The sequence below is a fragment of the Hesperophylax consimilis genome, unplaced genomic scaffold (assembly GCF_061612785.1).
Source record: "Hesperophylax consimilis isolate HC1 unplaced genomic scaffold, BYU_Hcon_1.0 scaffold_380, whole genome shotgun sequence".
NCBI lineage: Eukaryota > Metazoa > Arthropoda > Insecta > Trichoptera > Limnephilidae > Hesperophylax > Hesperophylax consimilis.
Window position 1 is genome coordinate 2,957 of NW_028301527.1, and position 9,544 is coordinate 12,500.

The 9,544-nt window shown below is 44.4% G+C and overlaps 3 non-coding genes across 3 annotated transcripts in view; all 3 read left to right on the forward strand.

The window, feature by feature from the left end:
- The first annotated feature begins 5,840 nt into the window (after positions 1-5,840).
- Positions 5,841-7,780, forward strand: LOC149408372 (small subunit ribosomal RNA). Its single transcript, XR_016305637.1, has one exon. It is a non-coding gene; the product is annotated as a small subunit ribosomal RNA (ribosomal RNA).
- A 329-nt stretch (positions 7,781-8,109) lies between these two features.
- On the forward strand, positions 8,110-8,271 carry LOC149408373 (5.8S ribosomal RNA). Its single transcript, XR_016305636.1, has one exon. It is a non-coding gene; the product is annotated as a 5.8S ribosomal RNA (ribosomal RNA).
- Positions 8,272-8,680: 409 nt separating this feature from the next.
- LOC149408374 (large subunit ribosomal RNA) overlaps positions 8,681-9,544 on the forward strand; it is a 4,064-nt gene continuing 3,200 nt past the window's right edge. The window contains exon 1 of the ribosomal RNA XR_016305638.1: positions 8,681-9,544. This exon is cut by the window's right edge and continues 3,200 nt beyond it. This is a non-coding gene — a ribosomal RNA (large subunit ribosomal RNA).

Here is a 9,544-nt window from a genome sequence, read left to right on the forward strand (position 1 = left end):
TTGAAATGTTACATACATACAATTTGCTCCAAAACGTTTTTTTACTTTTAATTTTGACTTTTCTTCAATTGTCTTGACATTTTTCAGTGTAAATGGCGTCTGTTCCGGTTTCGTCGGAGGATTCCGATGGCTCCACCAGGAATCCTGGAGATCCTTTGGGGGACCGTGAAAAAAACCTTATGAAAAAGATTCATGAACTAATTTCCTCCACATCGCCTACTGCTTGACCCTCTAAAAAGGAAGTCCCACAGGGAACAATTGACCATTGACTCGGACAGTGAAGTTGGATCAGAACAAGATACTGCTCGGCGTATCCCGTTTTCAGCTGATAACCAGGAAATGGCCTTGCCATTGCACCCTCAACCACTCCGAATGCCGAAAATAAGAAACGGGGGTTAGGTATGTATTTATTTATATAATTTGTACATTTATTTATAACAATTACAAGTAAAATAGCCATAATTGTACCATTTATGCAGTGTATATGCAATTCCAAAAATCTCGCAAATGCGCTATAGGACACAAAAAATAAAAATCTATTTTTTTATCTACCGCATTCAAAAAGCACGTAGCTCTCGTGAGTTTATAAATAAATTAGTGCGGCTCGCTCTACTATATAGAAGACGTCATTGTTATGACGTCCTCGAGAGTGAGACTCTGGTACAAAAAAAAAATAATTGGGCCAGTATATCATTATTAGATAAGTGATCGTTTATTAGTTGAAAAAAATATTTAAGCAAAGCAATACCTCTACTTGTCTCTAGGGAGTGGTAATTGGTCATGCCTAATATATAAATCGATGGGTAAAGCCAAGGGTAACGTCCATAGAGCCGCGAGAATAAAAAAACCTTAAAAAAAATTTATGGACTCTTTCAATGCGTAAAGTGTATGTTAATTCATGTGGAGCGAGCCCAGATGATAACCGCAACAGAAGCGGTACATGATTACCAGAATGCCCATAAAGAATGTTTCATTACAGTTTCAGTTAAATTTAAAAGCAGTTTCCGAGTTGTTGCTCTGAAGGGGTACTGTCAGTACCTAAAACAGGGCAAGAAAGTGGTGGTTCTCCTCCAGAATGTTATTTTTTTTTTTTAACCGAATTTTCGAAAAAAAAAAGACGATGGAGACGTGTCCCGTATTCTGGTTAGGTTAGGGGTTAGTGACCGGATAAATCGTCAAAATCAAAATTCAACAAACCTTTAAACGGCGATGTGAGGTCATGAAAAGTGATGAAACAAAAACTAGGTTGAATAGGTTACGAGTATAAGTATTTAACCCAATTTTTGTTTCATCACTTTTAATGACTTCATATCACTTTTTCAATGTGTGTTCTGTTGTCATTGTGGTGATTTATCATGCAACCTGATTGCATTTATCGATTTTCTTTTAATTTTAATTAATTTATTTATTTATTTATTTCATCGACACTCGTGGCGGTTTTCGATAAACTTAGTGTGGCTTTCTTCAGTCGCCCTATGTATTATGATTATATATAAAATTTATGATCAATATGGTTCCATGCTAACTCAACACGGTGACTGTTCAACACACTTTTAAAAAGTGATATAGAATCATTAAAAACGATGATTTGTTTAAACCTAACCTAACCTAACCTTACCTAACCTAACCTAACCTAACCCAACCTAACCTAACCTGACCTAACCTAACCTACTTAACCCAGTAAAAAAAAGTTTTTGATTCATCACTTTCCATGACTTTACATAACTTTTTAAATATGTGATGAATTATCATTTTGATGATTTATCCGGTCGCCGATCAATATAATATAGAAACCCAACTTACGACTTGTAGTATGATATCGAAAAAAGAAATCAATTCACAAACCTTTCTTCTTTTTTTTCGTCTTTTGATGAGTTCAAAACATTGTAGACGATAGATGGCGTAGCGGTTTCGGGGAAAATTAGGTTTTTTGTTATTATTCTTCTTATGCTGTGTACCTAAGTGTCATATTTATGTGTGAATAAAAATTATAAATAATAATAATAGTAATTATTTATTTTTTGGAATAACTTTACTGAGTAAAACCTAATATTGTAATATTTAATTATCGAAGATAATATTAGCGAATTCTAAAAGAAAATCTGAAAGAGAAAAATCACCAAAATAATAAAAAAAAAAAAAATCAGTCCTAGATGTGACCGTATCCTTTTCTGATTTTTCTGTTTCAGATTTTCGTTTAGAAATCGGTAATATTGTCTTCGATAATTAATAAATTAAATAAATCATTTTCGTCAGGAGGTGAGGGAATGCAATTCAGAGCGGCGGGCGCGGGTAAAGCGCGGGAGTAACTGGAACGCACTTAACGGCCCTCAAAGTGTTTTCAAAATTTTCTTATTTAAAAATAAAATATTTATTTTTTTTAAATTTCAGAATCGAACTCATAACGTCATTTTTAGTGTAGAATAATAAATTTAGCCGCGGTTCGGTGCAGCGGGGCCGGCGATGAGTGGGATCTGATATCGAGTAGCGGCCGCGGGTGGACGGCGGGAGTAACTGCGACGCACCCGATGACGCCATTTGCCCCGGGCACGGTGTGATTTAAAAGAAAAAAAAAAAAAAAAAAACTTTTTTTTTGACGTATTTTATTTCAGAATCTAATTCGGAACGCCATTCTTAGTGTAGAATATTAAATTTAAAGGTTTCGGGAGCATTGGGACCGGAGCTGACAAGATCTCATTTCGGATGATAGCCGCGGGTAAACGGCGGGAGTAAACGGGCCGCACTTAATGGCCCTCAATGTGAAATTGTAATTTATTTATTTTTATAGATTTTTATTTCGGAATCTAATTCGGAACGTCATTCTTGCAGCGTAGAATAAAAAATTTAAATGTTACGGGAGCATTGGGACCGGAGCGGAGCTGAGAGGATCTCATTTCGGGTGGTAGCCGCGGGTAAACGGCGGGAGTAAACGGGCCGCACTTAATGGCCCTCAGTGTGAAAATGTTTATTTTTTAGTTTTCTTATCATGTATGTATGTATGTATGTATGTATGTATGTATGTATGTATGTATGTATAATTTAACATTTCGATAGTGAGAAGACGTGAGCGACGAGGGTAAATTTATTTTTTCGAGACCGAGCGTGAGCAGTCGGGCAGACGGCCGGAGATGAGGCGACGCGGCTCGCGCTACTGCGGCCGGTTCCGCGAGAGGCCCGACCGCCCGGGCGTCCGTCTGAGCGCAGTCGAGGAGTCGGAGCGGGCGCATCGCGGTCTGTAATAGTCGGTGAATTTGTTTTATTCGAATCCCTTTTAAAATCGTTTTCTTACTATGTATGTATGTATGTATGTATGTATGTATGTACTTATGTATAAATATACAAAAATCTCTTCACTTTATATGTTTTGTTATGATTTTTTTTTTCTCCTATTTACATATGTTTTAAAAGTAAAATTTTATTATTATTTTTTTACACTTCACAGACGAGTGTTTTTGGACTCTTGTAGAGGTAAAAATGTTAATTTTTAATTGAATATATTTTTAAAAAATGTACGTGTAAATATGAATTTATTTGATTTAATTTCAATGTCGTCTATTAAGTTTTCTTTTTTTTTTAACTCAACAGAATAAATGATATAATATAACAATTCTAAAATGTTGCCTAGTCTTGTGGGTGCCGGGTGAATTTACTTTATGTATCAGGTTAGGTTAGGTTAGGTTAGGTTAGGTTAGGTTAGGTTAGGTTAGGTTAGGTTAGGTTAGGTTAGGTTAGGTTAGGTTAGGTTAGGTTAGGTTAGGTTAGGTTAGGTTAGGTTAGGTTAGGTTAGGTTAGGTTGGGTTAGTGTAGGTTAGGTTAGGTTAGGTTAGGTTAGGTTAGGTTAGGTTAGGTTAGGTTAGGTTAGGTTAGGTTAGGTTAGGTTAGGTTAGGTTAGGTTTGGTTAGGTTAGGTTAGGTTAGGTTAGGTTAGGTTAGGTTAGGTTAGGTTAAGTTAGGTTTGGTTAGGTTAGGTTAGGTTAGGTTTGGTTAGGTTAGGTTAGGTTAGGTTGGGTTAGGTTAGGTTAGGTTAGGTTAGGTTAGGTTAGGTTAGGTTAGGTTAGGTTAGGTTAGGTTAGGTTAGGTTAGGTTAGGTTAGGTTAGGTTAGGTTAGGTTAGGTTAGGTTAGGTCAGGTCAGGTTAGGTGCGATTACAATTTTTGCAAATAGATAAATTGACAAAAATTTTTGCCATTAAAATTTATGCCAATAAAATTTTCTGCCAATAAAATTTGATGCCAATAAAATTTGATGCCAATAAAATTTTCTGCCAATATAATTTTATGCCAATAAAATTTTAGGCCAATAAAATTTTCTGCCAATAAAATTTGATGCCAATAAAATCTTCTGCCAATATAATTTTATGCCAATAAAAATTTTTTGCCAATACTTATTAGCAAAAAATTGATCTTTGTCAATGGAATTTAAATTTAAAAAAGTAAAATAAATACAAAACAATACAAGAACAACACGTCAACTCAACAGAGATCAAATGGGAAAATAATTCACCGACTCCAGATATTTTCATATCGGAGGGTTCGGCTCGGTAGAACTCCTAACGGGGCCTATAAATAAATCCTACAGATCCCTCAACATAAACATTTAAAAAAATCTTTTGTTATCCTACATGTATTCAAAATGACCGACTTTTGCATCTTTATATATAAATTTTTTGATAGATCTAATACGCCTAAATTTTTAATAAGAGAGCTAGGTATAATGCCGGTAGCCGAAATAACGAATGGTAATATTTTTATAGTCTGAGAATGCCAAATTCTTTTTTTCTCATTTCCTAAATCTGTGTATTTTCTTATTTTTTCACTAACAGATTTTTGAATATTACAGGAATTCGGAATAGCGACATCGATGATATAAGTTATTTTTAAAAATTTTGTCATGTAAAACTATATCGGTTCTATTATGACTAATCGCTCGATCTGTTAGTTATATATTTAGTTAGTTATGTTAGTTATTTATTATTATTATTATTATATCTATGTTAAGTTTTTATTTTTATTTGAAATATGTTCTTATTGTGTAAATTTGAAATAACTACGTACCTCTGTATTAAGTTTTTTTAAACTCACCGGGAACGGTCGGTCGGTATCATCGATTAAATGAAATAATTTAAAATTTCCAAAATGCGAATACGAAAGTAAGTGACGAGAGTAAATTTATTTACCGAGACCGAGCGCCTTGTGCCCGGTTTCGCGAGCCGCCCGAGGCCCGACGGCCCGGCCGCCTGCGCGCCTTCGAGGGGTCGGAGCGGGCGCATCGCGCTCGGCGCCGTCCCGAGCGAGAACGCGACCCGGCACAGCTTTGTGCCCGCCGAGTGTGGCGGGCTCTCGATGCACGGCGTTCGCAAACTGCGGCGGCCTATCGGTCGTGTCGGCGGTGTTATTTGCGAGAAACTACGTGACGCCCGCTTCTGCGCGGCGTTCGCGCTCATGTTTTGACTCTGGAGTTCCGCGCGAGCAGAATTTTCAAAAGCAAAGGCGGAGGATTTTATCCCCGTCTCACTGTTGCCTCGCCAAAGGCGTGCGCTTTCGGTGTACACGTTTTACGAATGGGAATTATAAATCGGACGATAGCGTCGTCGCGGGTGCGGTCTCTCTCTCGGGCGGGAGCCGTCCTACGCGCGCTTTCTTCGTTTGAAGCAAAAATTTTCCCGCGGAGCTTTCGTCTAGCGACGGTCGCCGAGCGGGAGAATATAGCGGTACGCATAATGAGCGTGACTCGTGCGGGTGACTCCGTCGCGTGTTCTTTAACGCCGTGTTGTCCGCGCCCTCTACGCGAGGGCGGGCCTCTGTCGTTCGGAGGATTAAAAACCCTCCGACGGTGGTGCAGCTCCCTGGTTGATCCTGCCAGTAATCATATGCTTGTCTCAAAGACTAAGCCATGCAAGTCTCAGTAAAAGCCGAATTAAGGTGAAACCGCGAATGGCTCAATATATCAGTTTTGGTTCCTTAGATCGTACACGGTTACTTGGATAACTGTGGCAATTCTAGAGCTAATACATGCAAACGAGGTTCTGACCGGTAACGGGAGGAATGCTTTTATTAGATCAAAAACCAATCGGCGGCGGGGTTCGCGCCCCGTCCGTCGCCATTCGAGATGACTCTAGATAACTTTGAGCTGATCGCACGGTCTAGCACCGGCGACGCATCTTTCAAATGTCTGCCTTATCAACTGTCGATGGTAGTTTATGCGACTACCATGGTTGTCACGGGTAACGGGGAATCAGGGTTCGATTCCGGAGAGGGAGCCTGAGAAACGGCTACCACATCCACGGAAGGCAGCAGGCGCGCAAATTACCCACTCCCGGCACGGGGAGGTAGTGACGAAAAATAACGATACGGGACTCGTCCGAGGCCTCGTGATCGGAATGATTACACTTTAAATCCTTTAATGAGGATCCATTGGAGGGCAAGTCTGGTGCCAGCAGCCGCGGTAATTCCAGCTCCAATAGCATATACTAAAGTTGTTGCGGTTAAAAAGCTCGTAGTTGAAATTGTGTCCTGCGGTGTCGGTCTACCGAATGCGGTACGACAGGCACGTCTGCGGGGCTTCTCGCCGGTGCGTCCACCGCCGGCGTGTGTCGGTCGGCCTCACGGTCGGCCGCGCACCGAGGCGGGCCGTCGCGGCTGTTTACTTTGAACAAATTAGAGTGCTCAAAGCGGGCTAACACTTGCCTGAATATTGTACGCATGGAATAATAGAATAGGACCTCGGTTCTGTTTTGTTGGCTTTCTGATACCAGAGGTAATGATTAATAGGGACGACTGGGGGCATTCGTATTGAGACGTTAGAGGTGAAATTCTTGGATCGTCGCAAGACGGACTAAAGCGAAAGCATTTGCCAAAGGTGTTTTCATTAATCAAGAACGAAAGTTAGAGGTTCGAAGGCGATTAGATACCGCTGTAGTTCTAACCATAAATGATGCCAGCCAGCGATCCGCCGAAGTTTCATAATTTTAACCCGGTGGGCAGCTCCCGGGAAACCAAAGCTTTCGGGCTCCGGGGGGAGTATGGTTGCAAAGCTGAAACTTAAAGGAATTGACGGAAGGGCACCACCAGGAGTGGAGCCTGCGGCTTAATTCGACTCAACACGGGAAAACTCACCAGGCCCGGACACTGGAAGGATTGACGGATTAACAGCTCTTTCTCGATTCGGTGGGTGGTGGTGCATGGCCGCTCTTAGTTGGTGGAGCGATTTGTCAGGTTAATTCCGGTAACGAACGTAACTCTAGCCTATTAAATAGACGTGCAACCGGTATCACGAGGGTCCGTGTGCGCGCGGCTTCGGCGTTCGCGCGTCGGGGTCGTGCGTTTCGCGGTCTTCACTACCGGCGTACAATGAAAATCTTCTTAGAGGGACCGGCGGTATATATAGCCGCACGAGATTGAGCAATAGCAGGTCTGTGATGCCCTTAGATGTCCTGGGCCGCACGCGCGCTACACTGAAGGGATCAGCGTGTCCTCCTTGGCCTAACGGCCCGGGTAACCCGATGAAACCCCTTCGTGATAGGGATTGGGGTTTGCAATTCTCCCCCATGAACGAGGAATTCCTAGTAAAAGCGAGTCACCAGCTCGCGTTGATTGCGTCCCTGCCCTTTGTACACACCGCCCGTCGCTACTACCGATGGATGATTTGGTGAGGTCTTCGGACTGGTGCGCGGAAGCTCTCACGGGCATCCGACGCGTCGGAAAGTTTGACCGAATTTGATCATTTAGAGGAAGTAAAAGTCGTAACAAGGTTTCCGTAGGTGAACCTGCGGAAGGATCATTTCCTGTGTTTAATGTTTGCGCTTTCCATGATATGAAATATTATTATGAAACAAAACATATATTATACATATATACCATAATCGAACGAATGCTAAATTACTGCGTCGGAGATCGCCCGAGGGCGCCGATGCGAACCGAGAACCGCCGGCGTCGAGCGGAGGAGGGCTTCGTCCTCTATCCGCTCGTCCGGTGAAATTTTACCCGTCGCCGTGAAGGCGGCGGTACAAAATTAATCTTTTTGTCGAATGGAATTATAAACATTTCGAAAACGCAAACCAAATTGTAAAAACCGAAAACTAAAACGTATCTATTTATGTTTGTTATCATTATTACCCTGAACGGCGGATCACTCGGCTCGTGGGTCGATGAAGAACGCAGCTAAATGCGCGTCAGAGTGTGAACTGCAGGACACATGAGCATCGACATTTCGAACGCACATTGCGGTCCGAGCAAGACGTAGTTTGTCGACGGACCACTCCTGTTTGAGGGTCGCGCACACAATGCGACCAGACTGTTCTCTCGCCCCCGTCCTCGGACGGGGGCGCGCAGAGCGAGCGTTGCCGGCGTCGCCGGGGCCCGCGCGCGTCGTCTCCTCGGAGACGCGCGCCGGGACCTCGGCGTCCGGTTAAATTTGACGAAGTGCTCTCTCGATGCGCGCGATTTCCGCTTGCGTTATACCAAACGCGGAGGAACGCGTGCGAGCCTTGAGCTAGCGACGACGCTGAAAACTGGGCAGTCTACCGCGCGAGCGGTCGGCTGTCCGGGGCGATCTTCGCGCTCTCGGCCGCGCGCACCTCCGCGGACGCTCGTCGGTTTCGCGCCCGCTTGACAGAGTCTGCACGGGCGAGAATACGCGCACACTTGCTTTGCGTACTTCTCGAATTTATAAAATTTTTGTTGTCGACCTCAAATCAGGAGAGATCACCCGCCGAACTTAAGCATATCAGTAAGCGGAGGAAAAGAAACTAACGAGGATTCCCCGAGTAGCGGCGAGCGAAACGGGAAGAGCCCAGCGCTGAATCCTGCGGCCCCGGCGGGCCGCCGGGAAATGTAGCGTTCGGGAGGAGAGTTATACATACACGCGCGGTCATTAGTCACGGCTGCCTGTCCAAGTTCATCTTGAACGGGGCCCGCTTACCCGCAGAGGGTGCCAGGCCCGTGGTGACGGTAGCCGGCCGCGACGGTCTCTCTCCCTAGAGTCGGGTTGCTTGAGAGTGCAGCCCTAAGTGGGTGGTAAACTCCATCTAAGGCTAAATACTACCACGAGACCGATAGCGAACAAGTACCGTGAGGGAAAGTTGAAAAGAACTTTGAAGAGAGAGTTAAAGAGTACGTGAAACCGTTCAGGGGTAAACCTGTGGAACTCAAACGAGCGAACGGGGAGATTCATCGTGTCTTCCGTCGGGGCTCGCGCCTCGCGCAAACCTTCGCCTTCGGCTTTCGGGTCGGGGCGGTGGGTGCGCGGGTGCGCCGTCAGGCTCCCGGAGCGCGTGCACTTCTCCCTTAGTATAACACCGCGACCCGTCGCGCCGCGGTCGAATGCGCCGTGCGGTTGACCCGTCTCGCTCTGCGAGGCGGAGCCGCGGTGTCCACGGCCGCGGCGTACATTACGCAGCGACGGTAGAGAACGAGGATCGCGTCCGCCCCTCGCGGGCGTCCGTCGCGCTGCAGCGGCGTCCTTCGCGTGGCCCCCGGCGTCTAGTGCGTCGCGGGTGTCGCGCGTCGGGTGTCCGTCGTTAGCGGCGCGCTCTCGGACGGGACGCGT